The 17369-nt window shown below is 43.1% G+C and overlaps 1 protein-coding gene across 8 annotated transcripts in view; it reads left to right on the forward strand.

Moving 5' to 3' along the window:
• Window positions 1-17369, forward strand: part of AK4 (adenylate kinase 4) — an 84526-nt gene that overhangs the window by 18266 nt on the left and 48891 nt on the right. For 3 of the 8 annotated variants that reach the window (XM_078332131.1, XM_054236377.2, XM_054236373.2), the window contains one exon: window positions 16992-17089. The exons of the other annotated variants lie outside the window; for them this stretch is intronic. The gene's annotated coding sequence lies outside the window, so the exon portion shown is untranslated. The remainder of the gene's footprint in view (window positions 1-16991; window positions 17090-17369) is intronic. 8 annotated transcript variants of the gene reach the window in all.

Below are 17369 nucleotides of genomic sequence, written 5' to 3' on the forward strand. Positions count from 1 at the left end.
AAGGGTGAACTGGAATGACTGGGGAAAAAGTGGTCCCATTTAACACAAGGAGGGCTGTCCAGGCTTCAAGAGAATGATGAGTTTAACATACCTGTGAGAAGTTTCAGGTGGAGGTATCCAGTGGCCTTTGGCACAGCAAGTGGTAGGCACAGGGAGTTGGCTATATGCTGTAGAGAAAATATAGGTGGGCTTTGGAGGCAGTCATACCTCTGGCTCCACCTTTTACTGGCTTGTAAACTTTGGGGGAAGTTAATTAAGCTTGATTCCTGAGGGTCAGATGGGGTCATCTATGTAAAATGCCTGGCAAGTAGGAGGCTTTTCTCTATTGTTTGTTCCCTTCTTTTCGGGGGTCCTAATGCTTTGATTTCATTTATAATCTTCCTCAGTGAATGTGGTGCTTTGAATGGAAGCACTGGTACAATATAGTGGGGTTTAAGCTGTATGTGTGTCTGTGCGTACCACCCAGCAGAGGCTACAAACACTTGCTCACTGTTTGTAAACCCCCTATTTTAGTTGTACTGTCCTTCCATTTTCCCTTGGACTTCTTTTGTGTTCAGACTTGTCCAAACAAAACTCTTTGCGTTGAAGTTATGTGTGTACCTCATTTGGAAGACTCTTTGAATTCATAATTACTTCAAAAAATTTTTTGAAACAGTCTCTCTGTTTCCTAGGCTGGAGTACAGTAGTGTGATCACGGCTCACTGCAGCTTCAGCCTTCCAAACTCCAGTAATCCTCCCACCTCAGCTTCCCAAGTAGCTGGGACTACAGGTGCTCAGCATCACACAGCTAGTTTTAAAGTTCTTTTGAAGATGGAGTCTCACTGTGTTGCCCAGGCTGGTCTTAAATTCTGGACTCAAGCAGTTCTCCCACCTTGGCCTCCCACAGTGTTGTGATTACAGGTGTGAGCCACAGGGCCTGGCCATATGTGCTTTTTAAAAATTGTGTCAATTTGGCTGGGTATGATGGCTCACTCCTGTAATCCCAGCACTTTGGGAAGCCAAGGTGGGCAGATCACTTGAGGTCAGGAATTCGAGACCAGGCTGGCCAACATGGTGAAACCTCTACAAATACAAAAAGACTCCCTGCTAAAAATACAAAAATCAGCCAGGCTTGGTGGCATGTGCCTGTAGTCTGAGCTACTGGCGTTGTAGTCCCAGCTACTCAGGAGGCTGAGACAGGAGAATCACTTGAACCCGAAAGGTGTAAGTTGCAGTGAGCCAAGATCACACCACTGACTCCAGCCAGGGCGACAGAGCAAGACTCTGTCTCAAAAAACAAAAACAGAAACAAATTATGTCATCGTTAAGAGGGGCAGTTTTCTGTTTTCCTGTATGTCTAATTGGATGGATTTTTTTCAGGGTCTTTTTATGTGCTGGGCTGCTGATATATCTGATTCAACTTCTGGTCTGCTTTGTTTTTAGAACTCAACTGCTTCTATATTTTTTCTTCCACATGACTGATAGAATAGCCAGTGTAGTTTACAAGAGTGCTATAAAATATTGATTGCATATATGAGTACAGTTTCCCAGTTTTCTTAAATGGTAACTATGAATACTGTTTCAGGACAAAGTTTAGTTTTTCCAAAAGGGAGATAGATTTTTTTTTTTAACTTGTGTTACTTTATGGCTTAGTTTTAAAAACAAATCAAGGATCTAGCTTGGAGCAAGAAAAAAATGCAAAATCTCCTTTCTGTGGAGCTCAGAGTTCTGTTTTGGTTTTCTAGGGTTCTTAGAGACTAAACACTATGCATAACAATGAATGTGTTAATTTAAATTATTTGTTCCATTTCTTAATGTCTTAGAATTGGAAGGGATTTTAAGTCATTCTGTCCAAGTGGCTATTCTGTGCGGGATCCCTTCTATAGCAGCTGACAGCTAATTCGCCTCTGGAAACAGGCTCTTTCATTGCTGGACAGGTCTAATTGTTGGAAGGTTTTTTCCCTTATACCGAGATGAAAGCCAGCTCCTTGAAACTGTCATCCATAAACTGTCATCCATTTGTCCAACTTCAGTCTTTTGTTGTCACATAAATTAAATCCACTAGCTCTTCAGATCATTGAAAATAGTTGCTAGGCACCACTCCTCTGACTTAAGTTGTCTTTTTTTCCCCCCAAGAAAAATAGCCCCAGTTCTCTCTACCATTCTTCCCATATCATTTCTAGATTCTTTTCCAGCCATTCACCAGGACCCTTTTAAACTGCAATGGCCACCACTAACAATTGGTTAAGTGTGGTGGAACCACTGTAGCTTTAGCAGGTAACTCTGTATATTCTTTCTTTGAGACTAAGTTTGGCTCTTGTTGCCCAGGCTGGAGTGCAATGATGAGATCTCAGCTTGCTGCAACCTCTGCCTCCCGGGTTCAAGCAATTCCCCTGCCTCAGCCTCCCAAGTAGCTGGGATTGCAGGCATGTGCCACCATGCCCAGCCATGTTGGTTAGGCTGGTCTCGAACTCCTGACCTCAGGTGATCCACCTGCTTGGCCTCCCAAAGTGCTGGAATTATAGGCATGAGCCACTGTGCCTTGTCATGCATATCTTTTTTGTTTGTTTTTGTAAAGATAAGGGTCTCTGTTATGTTGCCTAGGTGGGTCTTGAACTCCTGGCCCCAAATGATCCTCCCCCTTGGGGTCCCAAAGTGCTGGAATTACAGGCATGAGCCACCACAATGGGCCTGCTCTCCATATTCTATTCTCTTTCTAAATAAACACATTATTTGGGAAGTACTTCTGAACATTGTCCTGCAGGGCACACTCTAGCTCAGCCTCCTAAAAGCCTACCTACTGTATTTGAGGGTGTATACCCAGGGCCATCTCAGAACCGAAGTACCGATACCAGCTACTCCAGGCTACTCAGATCTACAGTCCTGTCCTTTGAGTCAGGCCAGAGATTTTCTCCTTTGGCTTATGCTGAAGAATAAGATGGCTGTCTAAATTAATGGCAGGACAAAAGTACTGGGAACATGGTGGAAATAACACTTAGCCTAGGTGTAGTGGCCCATGACTGTAATCCCAGCTCTTGGGCAGGCTGAAGTGGGAGAACCACATGAGGCCAGGACTTCTGACACCAGCCTGGGCAACATAGTATAACCTTACCTCTACAAAAAAAAAAAAAAAAAAAAAAAATTAGCTGACTATGGTGATGTATTCCTGTAGTCCCAGCTACTAGGGCAGCTGAGATATGAGGATTGCTTGAATCCAGGAATTATACAGTGAGCTATGATTGCACCACTGCACTCCAGCCTGATTGGCAGAATGACACTCTGTCTCAAAAAGAAAAGAAAAGAAAAAAGGAACACAATTAGCCTCAGTAATGCAGGATTATTGTTCAGCAGTGAACAACTCATGACTGAATTTCTCCAAATTATCTTTAATTATAGTTTATTTGGATTGTCTCCATATATCTGGATTTTCTAAAATCCAGAACTGTATTGATTTGTGCCAAATGGCTTAGCGATGCAAAGCTCAGAGAGGTAGTGTGGTTGTATTTAAGAGTGTAGGCTCTGGATTTGGAATCCTGATTTGACCACCCTAGCTCTATGACTTTGGGCAGAGTAGCCAGTGTTTTTGTGTTTACTCATTTGTGAATGAGAGCAATGGTAGAGCTAATGCACAGGGTTTTCTAGTATTACACAGCTTCATGCATATTGACAGGGCCAGGGGAGTGAGGCTGAGGCAGTCTTCCAGTGAAAATCTTAAGGAGGCACCAAAAATACTCGGTAATCAAGTTAAATAATAGTTTAATGTGATAAAATGAATAACATCTCAAAATTTCAGATAAATTCCAGATCTGGTCTGGTCAGGATGAGGGTGAAATAAGACTAAGTCAGGCAAATGTAGGGTTGGATCCTATTTTTATTTAAACTTTTTGTAGTGTTTTTAATCATGGATTTTTTGGGCATGTTTAAAAGTATTGGATTAAAGTATTATTTTTTCTTGATCATTGGTCGTTTGGTGTGTGTGTGTGTGTGTGTGTGCGCGCGTGCACCCCCTCTTCAATTTTTTGCTCATAGTCCCTCACTCCCTCACCCGAGGCATGAGGCCAGTGTGTTGGTATTTGTTGTTAGTAGTGATTACTCTAGGGTTAGTTTTGTAGAGGAAATGAATTTTCGTGCCTCATGGAAAGGCCCCACCCCCAAAATATTTTCTGTTAAGTTTTCTCAGAGTGCCAATCCAAATCTCACAACTGAGATCAGTTTTAAGATATTAGAGGATGTCGTTCTTTCTTGTCTTATTTTAAAAGGTGCTTTGAATGTCATGTTTTAAACACTGCTGGAGCTCAGATCCCAGAAGATGAGAAATGTGTGCACTTAGCTTATGTGTAGAGGAGCCTAGCCAAACCAAACAGCACGTTTGAAATACTGCTTTTCCTTAATGGCTGAGATTGTGAAAGACAGCCACAGATGGTGGCTGAGCTCTAGCTGGAACTGCTGTTAGTCGGCGTGAGATGTTCTAAGTGTTGGGAGCCAGGAACTCACTGTGGTGTTTCTGGAAGTTAAATTATGATGATAGGACCTTCCTGTAATGCTGGTTCTGTTCCTTGCCTTCAGTTATATCTTGGAAATCTGTCACATGGTTAGTGATTAGTGAAAGGCAAAGAAAATTTGTAGAATCAACTATTTAAAGCTTTGTTCTTGATAGTCCAAGTGTGATAAAAGTCAAAGCAGCCCTCTCTTGAGGGTTTCAGGCTAGGCAGCTCCTTGTTATGGTGTTATTTTTGTTGTAATTATTGGTCTGACTTTTCCTCCTCCTCTTCTTCTTCTTCTTCTTCTTCTTCTTCTTCTTCTTCTTCTTCTTCTTCTTCTTCTTCTTCTTCTTCTTCTCCTCTTCTCCTTTTTCTTCCTTCTTCCTTCTTTCTTCTTTCTTCTTTCTTCTTTCTTCCTTCTTCCTTCTTCCTTCTTTCTTCCTCCTCCTCCTCCTCCTCCTCCTTCTTCTTCTTCCTTTTCTTCTTCTTCTTTTTTTTTAAACAAGACAAGGTCCCGCTTTGCCACCCAGGCTGGAGGGCTGTGGTGTGATTACGGCTTACTGCTGCCTCCACTTACCGCTCAAGAGGTCCCCAAACCTCAGCCTCCTGAGTAGCTGGGATTACAGGCACATGCCACCATCCTTGGCTAATTTTTGTTTTATTTTATGTTTTGTAGAGACACGGTCTTCCTATATTGCCCAGGCTGGTCTGGAACTCCTGGGCTCAAGCAATCTGCTTGCCTCAGCCTCCCAAAGGGCTGGGCTTACAGGTGTAATTACAGGCCTTTTTTTTTTTTTTTTCTCAGATATAGACTTATCCCATGTTTCTTTCTGCACAAAGTTGTAGAAATACATTCTCTTAAAAGGTCACATAAAACAAATATTGTTGATGCTTTGTTTAAAATACATAGGGCTGAATAGACTGATAATCATCATAGCAGCTATCATTGGCTTTTATTAGATTTAAATTTGTCTGAAGATTGTCATGTTTTTACATTGTAAAGAAGTGGAATCTAATTATATACTTGGGGCTGGGCATGGTGGCTCATGCCTGTAATCCCAGCACTTTGGGAGGCTGAAGTGGGTGGATCACTTGAGGTTAGGAGTTCAAGACCAGACTGGTCAACATGATACAACCCCATCTCTATTAAAAAGTACAAAAATTTAGCTGGGTGTGATGGCGGGTGCCTCTAATCCCAACTTACTTGGGAGGCTGAGGCATGAGAATTGTTTGAACCCAGACAGCAGAGGTTAAAGTGAGCCAAGATCGTGCCATTGCACTCCAACCTGAGCAACAGAGTGGGACTCCTTCTCAAATATATATATATATATATTTGGCAAGTGGAATGTGTTTAAAACGTAACTTTTGTTGGTTGACTGATGCCAGACATTGCTGCCTCAGTGAAGTAGCTCTACTGTACATATTTGATTATCTTTAAAGACTGTAGGTATCTTCTGGTTTAGTGTTAAATAAAAACAAAAAGAGGGAGTGGAGATTCTTCTCTCGAATATGTCATCTTCTTTGCACCAGTGTTTAGAGAGCAGCTGTGGCAGCTACTGAATCATATATGCCTGCTTTGTTTTCCTCCTTTTATTTGGTGATGGAGAAAGCGTGACAATTTTAAAGTGACTCTAAAATTAGTGTATCTGGTGGAGCATTCAATTTCATGAATGTGCTATTTGGAATAGCAATATGGAATCAAATGAGATGCAGAGATTTGGGTATCTTGTGGTTGGAAATCAAGAGGCTGATGCACTGTAGGGAGTTTGATTTATGACAGAAACACCCTTAGATATCCAGGAACTCATATTGGAATAGAGACAACTGTGGGAATAGATTATCCTACCCAGAAAGCAATCTGGCAGAGTTTGAAGTTTCCTATTAGGTAATTTTATCAGCTCATTTTTAGATTAATTAGTAGAGTGAGACTTCCAGAGTTGTAAGATGAAATCAATGCTTTCTTCTTTTCCTACTCAGTATTTCTACTTTCTATTTTTTTTTTTTTTTGAAGTGAACTCTCACTCTGTTGCCCAGGCTGGATGGCACAATCTCTGCTTACTGCAAACTGCCTTCTGAGTTCAAGTGATTCTCCTGTCTCAGCCTCTGGAGTAGCTGGGATTACAGGCATGTGCCACCACGCCTGGCTAAGTTTTGTATTTTTAGTAGAGATGGGGTTTCACCATGTTGGCCAGCTGGTCTCGAACTCCAGACCTCAAGTGATCCACTTGTCTTGGCTTTCCAAAGTGCTGGGAATACAGGCATGAGCCACCATGCCTGGCCTAGCAAGACATTTTTGAACCACAAATCTTGGTTGTCAGTGTTGAATCATTATGATGTGTGATGTGGTAGTGGCTGCACCACGTGGGAGTAGTTGTGTTCTCATGGTGGGGGCTGATTGGTTACCCTGGGTAACAGTCTGTAGCATTTGGCTTGCACCACAGAGTTAACATACAATTTTCTCACTTAACAACTCAGCTGTCCCTGTCTTTCAGCCTTATCTACCGAATTAGAAAGACTTGGGCCCTCATCGTTTACTCGGTGGCTTCATGGCACTCTACACCACATCTCTAGTACTGGGTATTCTCCCTGGTCACCTCTTCCTCAGATTGCATGATTCTCTGGAATTTCTCACTTCTGCATTTCAGTCTTTCCTTGGAAAGGCTCCCCTTTCTATATGACTTCATCCTGTATTGGACCCAACCCTTATTCTTTCCTTCTCCCAAAGCACTACTCAGACCTGTAATCCCAACACTTTGGGAGGCCAAGGCGGGCAGATTGCTTGTGCTCAGGAGTTCAAGATTAGCCTGGGAAGCATGGTGGAAGCCTGTCTCTACAAAATACAAAAAAAATTAACCAGGTGTGGTGGCGCATGCCTGTAGTCCCAGCTATTTAGGAGACTGAGGTGGCAGGATCCCCTGAATCCCGGAAGTCGAGGATGCAGTGTGGCAAGATTGCACCACTGCACTCCGGTCTGTACAATAAAGCGAGACACTGTCTCAAAAAAGAAAAAAAAAAGACAGTTTATGTAAGGTGGTTTTATTAAAGTTTGGAGTGATGGGGAGTAGAGTCTGGCACAAACAACTTGACATGGCCTGTTAGACACCAGTGTCCTAAAAACCTATCTGCCATTCCCACACACCCCTTCAGTCATGCCTGCCCCTCCCCTGGCTTAGGTTCAGCTGGTTGATTTCGTGCTTTTTTTCCCTTCTTGAGACTCTGCTCATCTCCCACTTTTCAATTCTCCAATACCAGAAGGATTTGCCTTTCTAATCCAGAAGTTTCCCTCTTCACTCTCAAACCCCAAAATAAACCTTAGCCTTACCTTTGTTGATCCAAAAGCTCATTAAATTCTTTTTGCTGAATGAAGGGCCCAGAACAAAGCATGGGCAGATATTTTGACACTCTAGTTGTTTTTTTTTAAGCTGATTAAATTTTTAGATGAAGGTTATTTTCCCCAAGTCTCTTTAAGAACACAGGGAAGTCTTTTTTTTTTTTTTGAGACGGGAGTCTTGCCTGGTGGCCAGGCTGGAGTACACTGGCGTGATCTCAGCTCACTGCAGCCTCCACTTCCTGGGCTCAAGCTATCCTCCTGCCTCAGGCTCCCGAGTAGCTGGGTCTATAGGCGTGCGCCACCTTTCCCAGCTAATTTTTGTATTTTTATTAGAGATGGCATTTCACCATCTTGGCCAGGATAGTCTCCATCTCTTGACATCATGATCTGCCTGCCTCGGCCTCCCAAAGTGCTGGGATTACAGGTGTGAGCCACTGCTCCTGGCTGGAACTCTTTCCTAATTCAGGGACTGAGTTTTTAAAATTTTCTTTCTTAAATCAGAGACTGAATTTCCCTTTGACAAAGACAGACCCTCAAGTTTCAGAGTTGTTTTTTTTTTTTTTTTGGCTACAATTTGGTTTCTTTTTTCCTTTTTCATTCTTTGTTTACTTACTTAATTTAAAATATACTGATGGGGTCCTTTGCTCCCTGAGCCTTTAAGTCACCCAGCTCAACAAGACCTGCCCTTGAGGTGTTCTCTGTTCAGAAGGGGAAAGGGGCAGATGATTGAACAAAGAATTACAGTGTGAGAGAAATTGCTTGAGGAAGCGAGGGAAGGCTTTGGACACAGGATCTAGGCAGCCACTGCTGTAGGGCATGTGTTAAAAGTTCAGGCTTTGGAACCACATTGCTTGGGAAGCCAGCCAGGCAAGTTACTCAAACACTTTCTATTTCTTCAACCACAAACCAAGAAGAATAATGGTACTACTTCATATGGTCATTGTAAGAATTAATTGAGATAATGCATACAAGGGATGATAAAAAGACTTGGCCCAATATTTGCTTATTTATTTTGTTCTATTTTAAAGTTTTATGGATGTTTATTTTTAATGTACTCCACAGTAGGAATTAGCTTAACCCTGCAGTTAAGTGAGACACACTTTAAGAATTTACAGTATTTTATCTTTTTGTGTGCAAAACACTTTTTATTTTAAACAACCAAAACAATGGTCATGACCATAATTTGACAACCCTGGGTGCAGTATTTCATAAGTGTTTCATTACTGTTGCCACTGGTATCATTGTTGTTCTTGCTGGCTGTTGAAGGATGATTGTGTGTTTGCCCACTCAGTGGACTGCTTGACCTCACTGAGAGCTGAGGAGGCCCTGGCAGAAGAGTGTCCGCATCAGCTCTGTCTCTCCTCCCGTTTCCCTTCTGGAGGCTGCTGAGCAGCACACATTTTTGGAGCCCTTGCTGTCATTCTCCAGAAGGGCATTGCCAGAGAGTTACTACAAAGAGAGAGAGAGAGGGAAGACTCTTATGGGCGGCAGTAGCAATCCATCCTGTGTGAGCAGATGGCACTGGAGAATAGCAGCCTTGCTTCTGCTGAGCTGCAGCCAAGATCCTGCTCGGGGAGGCAGCCGACAAGGTGCACGGCACAGCCGGATAGATTCACACTCTGGGCCTTGTGCAATGGCAAGAAATTACTATTTGTGTTGCTTTAAAAGTGACATTCCTTCTTATCCTCTGAATGCAGATAGTACTTGGGCTGTTCTCAGGTTACAGGGAAGCTGTTCTGAGGTTTTTACAGAGTAAGAAAATCCAGAGGGCCTGTGAGATTTCCAATGTAATTCTGCTTCTTAGGGCTGAAAGTGCCTGGTATGGTGGATCCCAAGGCGGATTTGCAGAACATGAACTTGATGATACGGTTAAACATTTTGGGTTTAAAACTCTTATGTGATTTTTTGTCAAACCTTTTGGATTACTTGCCGTTTTCCTATTTGCTCCCTTGCCCAACTTCTGTTGCATTCATCCCAATCTGCTTTTCTCCTCTGCTGCTTATATAAAGCTGCATGTGGTATTACACCAGATGTTCATGGTGTGTTTATAAATGCATGCGTTCCTATCCCGGGCCAAGAAAATACTCTTGACATAGGACATCCAAAATTTTTTGGCTTATGAAGCTCCAGTATCTTTTACTTTCGTGATTTGCTTAGTTTTAAAAGATTACTGTACTGTTCTGTTCTTTGAATCAATATGAAGGGTCAAATAATAATTGATCTGCTGGCAGAGTGAGAAAGCCTAAGGAGAAAGAGTTGGCTGGATATCCTTTGTGCTTAGAGATCGGATCACCTTCATTTTCAGTAATGCCAGCCCCTCCCCTACCCAAAGTCATGGCTGTTGTCCATGCATCTTTTTATCTTGGCTATTATAGAAACATACCCACTGCCAACACATTTCTGGACCCTGGGTACAAAATTAGACTAAGTGAATATAAATATCCAGTCTGGCTAGAGAGAAAAGAGTGAAGAGGCCTAACGAAGCCTTCTCCCTTATTCTCAGGAAGTGTTCTAGGGAAGGTATGGTAGAAAGAACACTGATGATTCACGCCTCAGTTCTGGTCCTGACTCCACCCCTCACATTTAGAATGGGCATAATGATCGGTTGCTTTCACTGCCTGTGAATGCTGGAGACTCTCAGTCGGCAAAGTCCTCTCCTCATCACAGAGATAGAACCTCTGGCTTAAGGGAAGCTAGTGTGGGGAGGCTAGTCCTCTACCCTTCACACAAGGGCCCAAGGTCAGATGCAGGGAACCGAAATGCCATCACAGAGACAGCAGAGGTCAAACGGTCTGCCCCTCTCTTGCAGGTGAGGAAACTTGAGGCCACAGTAAGTGAAATTCATTGCTGTGTTCAGAGTCCTGTGAACAGTGAGTTGAAAGCAGAAGAGCTGGGACTCCTGATTCCCAGCCTAGCAGTAGTAATTTCTGGTATCATACTTGCCATTACCTCAGCATGGAGCCATTCCAGTGTTACAGTGTTTTTAAAAAGGTATTGTTCCTTGATAAATGCAGATGTCAGGCCAGGCGAGATGGCTCATGCCTGTAATCCCAGCACTTTGGGAGGCTGAGGCAGGTGAATCACCTGAGGTCAGGAGTTTGAGACCAGCCTGGCCAGCATGGTGAAACCCCATCTCTTCTAAAAATACAAAAATTAGCGGGCGTAGTGGTAGATGCCTGTAATTCCAGCTACTCAGGAGGTTGAGGCACAATAATCGTTTGAACCTAGGAGGCAGAGGTTGCACTCCAGCCTGGGGGACAACAGTGACTCTACCTCAAAAAAAAAAAAAAAGCAGATGTCAGAAAATCACATTACATTTTTAAAATTTTTAATCTCACAGTGATTAAGAGATGCACATTTGTACTTTCAAGCTCAAATCTAGGTTAATTTTTCATTTTTACTTTTTTTGAGATGGAGTTTCGCTCTTTTCGCCCAGGCTGGAGTGCAGTGGTGCGATCTTGGCTCACTGAGACCTCTGCCTTTCTGTTTCAAGTGATTCTCCTGCTTCAGCATCTCGTATATTTTTAGTAGAGATGGGGTTTTACCGTGTTGGCCAGGCTGGTCTCCAACTCCTGTCCTCGTGATCTGCCGGCCTCAGCCTCCCTAAGTGCTGGGATTACAGGCGTGAGCCACCATGCCCGGCCTCATTTTTACTATTAACCTGCTTTTGACTTAGGTGATAATCGATTGTGCGGATCACAGATTTGAATAATGTTGGCTACAATATCCTGTGGTTGAAGACCAACAATAATTGCCCCTATTGAGGGAAGAGACTTGTCTCAAAGGAGGAGGAAGTAAAAGTTGAGACATAGCAGGCATGAGGTCAATGGCAAGGTTGGCTGTCGCCACTAGCCGGGCCTGGAGGTTAAAGACTAAACCCCCCACCCTTAATCACACTCCTCTCTGTGGATCAAAGGCGTAATATGGAGAAACATCCTCGATTGTTCTCGCTCAAACCCCCACCTGGTCAGCTACCCCACACCTACTTCATCCATCACGACCCTCTCACATGTACTTTCTAGAACTGTAAGCCTTTAAAAAGGCTAGGATTTTCTTTGTCCGGGAGCTCAGTCCTTGAGACACAAGTCTGCCGATGCTCCTGGCCGAATAAATCTACTTCCTTTAAATCTGGAGTCCAGGTGGTTTCATCTGCAGCTTGTCCTGCTATACTATCATGAGCTAAATATTGCAGACAAAATGGCTAAGGAAAGGTGTGAAGACAGGTGTATTCCATGTAAGGTCTCTTTTTCCCTTGGAGACCAGTGATCAGTGACTTGATGCCACGAGGATATTAGTCTAATGTCCAAAGGAATAAAAATGGGTTTCAAAGTTTTTAAAACCATGTTAAGTAAGTTGTAAACCTATCTTTGTTACCTTCTTTAGAAACAACTTACAAATCCCTGCTGGCTTAAGATTTACTAGGACACTTTTAGGGTAAAGTTTATCTGTGTCACACAGACACCCAGAAGAGTTGGCTCAAAGAGAAGCAGCTGGGTTTTGTTGGTGGAGCCTTGTACAACCTCCCTTGAGGTGACTTCCGTGTACCTATACCTTAAAAGTGGTAAATTGTTTCCTTAATGCTAACCTTTCTGCTACTTCTGTCAGAGAATACTTTGGAATCCTAATCTCAGAAGTCTTTCAGGATTGACTCATGCATTTTGTGGGTGTTTAAGAATGTCAGGTAGCTTCAGGAAGAGCAAGCATCCACTTGTGGGAACAGATCCTTTCTTGTTAAGAGATCAGGCCTGGGATCCAAACACAACCTGTGGTAATGAACTTTCTGCACCAACTTGTGTAGACTGAAGCAATAGTTGTGAGAACCAAGGGCAACATGCACCAAATGTCCACTGAGGTAGTCTAAACAGGTAAGAGAGTGCTTTGCTTAATTGAGTAATTTGACTCAGTTATTCAAGGCTTGCCAAAGAATCGGACTTTAAGATAGCATTTAAAGAAACATGGCTGCACATGGTGTTTGATTTGTTGAGAAGGCTTTTCTGAGTCTTAATTGCCTTAAAGCCAGGACTGTGGCTATCGGGATAACCGTACATAAGTAAGATACATTAAAGGGTGTAGTGAGATAATCTGATAATTTTTTGTAGGGCCCTGTGGATGGGAAGGTGGAAGAGTTTAAAGATACTATAATTCTTTATCTCAATGACTGTTAAGATAGCCTCTGGCTTCAAGGGGATTATAATCTGCTCTGGAGAGTTTGTAACAATGCCTGTTCAATAAGATGAGTGAAATGTCAGGTAAAGGTATAAGGCCACTGCATACGATTGTACAAATTGTGACTTGTGTAGGGGAGGGACCTGGCTGAGGGGTGTGTGGGGCCTGCAGTCCAACCCTGGTTCTACCCACCAAGCTGTGTTTCCCCAGCACACAGCTGAGACTGCCTGGAGAAATGAGCATCTTGAAATGTGTGCAGAGTCACAATGTGTTTACTCAGCTGGGGACCCACAGGGCTGCCCCTGCCCAGAGGGAGCACCTCTGTAGTACAGATGCCGAATGGACTAGCTTTAGCTCATGTGCTGGTGGATTACAGAAGAGGGGATTAACTCTCAAGGTAACATAGGAGAAAATGATCAGGAAAAGCCTCTGAGAGGAACACACAAACTGAAGGGTGTGACTTCCAGGCAACTTTTACTAGCCCTTCAGAAGCCCGACTCCAGACTGGGAAGCTTCTTTTGGACCTCAGGTTAGATTGGGGTATCCACCTCTGTATTCTGTCCTGTCTTTACTCCATGAGACTGTAGATTGCTGGAGGGTAAGAACCATAGTCACGCTTGACTCTGTGCCTGGCACAGACAAGGGTCAAAGGATGAATGATAAGGAAATGAGGGTGGGAGGTGAAGTTGAGCAATAGTAGCCAGTTCAGAGAGGCTTGGAATGTTATCCTAAGGAGTATTCATCCATGCCATCCTGCAAGCCAAGGAACACATTTTGCTGTGAGCGAGGTAGCAATATACGTGCTGCCTTGTGTTTTTGGAAGTTCTCTCTGAGAGTGGTGTCTGGGATGGATTGCGGGAGGGAGAAGGTCTGGGAGAGAGGAAGGGAAGCTGACTGGTGAGGAGGAATGGAATTATAGGATGCTCATAGTTTGGTAGGAAGCAGCTGCATAGAAACACTTGGTATAAGTTTTTAGCTAGAGATACAGTGCCTAAAGGAAGCAGTGGTTATACAGAGCAGGACCAGATATTTCCTTACAGTCAGGAGCTCGGTTCTTTAGTAAGAACCTGTCCCTTTTATACAGGTGCTAGCTTCATATTTCAGCAGCGTATATGCTAACACGCAAAGCATTTCTGTTCAAGGAAATGCTCACAAGCATTGAGAGGCAGTGAGTAGTGATTAAGAAAATGGACTGGGCCAACCTGCTTGAAGTTGAGCCTAGGCCATGTGACTTATTTGGGCAAGTTACTTAAGTTCTCTATGTTTCAGTTTCCTCTTCTAAGAAATAAGGAAAATCATATCTTAGACTTCATAGATATTTGTGAGCATTTGATGAGTTCATGTATATAAACTGTTTAGAGTCAGCTAGGTGTGGTTGTTCATGCCTGTAATCCCAGCAGTTTGGGAGGCCCAGGCAGGAGGATCACTTGAGCCCAAGAGTTTGAGACCAACCTGGGCAACATTGATGTGACCCCCATCTCTATAGAAGAAAAAAGAAGTAGCCAGGTGTGGTGTGCCTGTAGTCTCGCTTCTCTGGAGGCTGAGGCAGGGAGGATCACTTGAGTCTGGGAGGTCAAGGCTGCAGTGAGCTGTGATCATGCTATTGCACTGCAGCGTGGGTGGCAGAGTGAGACCATGTCTCCAAAACAAAAATAAAAAAATGGTCTAGAACAACCCTTGGCACATAGAAACAAATACTTCGTATCTCCATGTTCTTGAATGAAATTTGCAAAGCAGCATGATTCCAAGTCCTTTATACACATTAATCACGTACAACTTTTAAAACAACTCTAAGTGATACCATTCCCATTTTATTGATGAGGAAACTGAGGCACAAACTTGACTTAGGCAAAAACATATGTAACCAAAGTCTTACAGCCTTTAAGTAGTGGTGCCAGGATTTGAACTCAGGCAGTCTGGCTCTAAAGAGTATGTATTTCACCAGTTATACTGGATTCAGAATTTTATTTGGGCTGGGCTCTGTGGTTCATGCCTGTAATCCCATTACTTTGGAAAACTGAGGCAGAAGGATCACTTGAGTTTAGGAGTTCGAGATCATCCTGGGCAACATGGTGAAACCCATGTCTAATAAAAATACAAAAATTAGGGCTGGGTGCAGTGGCTCAAGCCTGTAATCCCAGCACTTTGGGAGGCCGAGGTGGGTGGATCGCGAGGTCAAGAGATTGAGACCATCCTGGGCAACATGGTAAAACCCCATCTCTACTAAAAATACAAAAAAAAAAAATTAGCTGGGCATGGTGGTGCGTGCCTGTAGTCCCAGCTAGTCAGGAGGCTGAGGCAGGAGAAGTGTTTGAACTCAGGAGGCAGAGGTTGCAGTGAGCCGAGATAGCGCCATTGCACTCCAGCCTGGGTAACGAGCGAAACTCCATCTCAAAAAAAACAAAAATTAGACATGCTGGCATACACCTGTGGTCCCAGCCACTCAGGAGGGTGATGTGTTTTCTTTATAGTTACCCATAGCAAGAGTCAGACAGTGATTTAAAACTGTATTTTTGGTGTGAAGGAAAAGAAAGTCAAGCTTCGAACAAAGACTAATTGAAGGGTGGATACTGGACCCTTGACTCAGTTAAGTGCTAAAACACCTTAAATTTAGGAGTTTCTTCTGTAAGTTCTTCCTCTAAAGGACTTTGACATCTTATTTTTTTTAACCAAGATTTTTTGGGTTTTTTTTTTAAAGCTTATTTTCTTACTGGAAGAGATTCATCAAAGTCATGTTAGGGATAACTTGTAGAATGAAGTTTTTCTTCACTGTATTTTTCCCCAAATAACTACTTCAGTGCCAAAATCTTCTTACAAGTGGGGAGTTAAGGAACTTACAGTTTGAAGAATCACAAAGCTATACCGTTCATTTTTGACCAGCCCTCTTGAAATGCGTGTGTGTGCACTGCCATTATCAGTGATGTTTTGGTGAAAGGATGATACCAGGGTGAGCAAGGTTTCTCCTGGTTCTTTTCCTTACACAGTCTGATACTTCAGGGTAGAACAGTCTTACAAGGGAATTGAGCTCGTTTACAGGGGTGTTTCACTCAGCATTTTCTAGTTAGAACAGTGAAAAGAACATTGAGTAATTATCTCTGGTGACTTAGCCAGGCATCTTGGGAATTTGCTGTTTTGTGAACATTCATTCAGTTCTGACTTGTGTATCCAGTTTGCCTTCACTTTATAGATGGTCAGAACAAAAAGAGGATACAGATGTGTGGGTGTGTGGGTGTTGTAAAGGATAACAATTGTGTATCTACCACCGGCCTAAGAAACAGAATGTTACCAGTACCCTTGAAGCCCCCATAGCTCCGTTCTCAGTCTCTCTCCTCCAGCACTATCCTGCATCTGGTAATTATTCTCTTGCTTTACCATGTACTTCTGCATATGAATGTGCCCTCAACATTATATTTTATAATTGTGTCTACGTTAGACTTCTACATAAATCAGCAGACTCCTTAGACAAAAACATATAGAATGAAGCCTTTTTTTTTTTTTTTGAGACAGTCTTGCTGTCGCCCAGGGTGGAGTGCAGTGGTGCGATCTCTACCTCTGCTCACTGCTACCTCTGCCTCATGGGTTCAAGTGATTCTCCTGCCTCAGCCTCCTGAGTAGCTAGTACTACAGGTGTGCACCACCATGCCTGGCTAATTTTTGTATTTTTAGCAGAGATGGAGATTCACCATTGTTGGCCAGGCTGGTCCCAAACTCCTGACCTCAGGTGATCTGCCCTCCTCGGCCTCCCAGTGTGCTGGGATTACAAGTGTGAGCCACTGTGCCCGGCCAGAATTAAGCCTTTATTATTTTTATTTTTGGGTTGTGCCAATAAATGATAGGAAGCCATTCCTATAACTTGAATTTGTTGTGATAGGCCAAGTTGTCATCTGTTTGATGTTTGGTCAAGCGATCTGAAGAAGATCACAGGTAACTTCTGATGCACCCTCCCTTTGTCGTTTCTCTGATATTTAGGGAAATGTGCCAGTCGGGCACAGAGTAGTTGCTCAGTGTATTTTTAATTTTTTCTCTTCGTCCAGGCTGGAGTGCAGTGGCGCAGTCATAGCCTGCTGCACCCTGGAACTCCTGGGCTCAAGTGATCCTCCCGCTTCAGTCTCTGGAGTCCCTGGGCCTACAGGTATGTGCCACCATATCTAGCTAATTTTAAATTTTTTATAGAGATTTTTTATAAAAAAATAAATTTTTTATTGCTATTAATATGTTGCCCAGGTTGGTCTTGAACTCCTTAAGGGATACTCTTGTCTTGGCCTCTCAAAGTGTTGGGATTATGGGTGTGAGCTACCACACCCAGTTCAAGGGTACCATGTTTGTATCTTTAGCGCCATGTGTGGTGCCTGCTGCATAGACTTTGCAGAAAATTTTGGTTAGAGAAGTGGTGTGCTCAGGATTTTCAGCGT

The sequence above is a fragment of the Callithrix jacchus genome, chromosome 7 (assembly GCF_049354715.1).
Source record: "Callithrix jacchus isolate 240 chromosome 7, calJac240_pri, whole genome shotgun sequence".
NCBI lineage: Eukaryota > Metazoa > Chordata > Mammalia > Primates > Cebidae > Callithrix > Callithrix jacchus.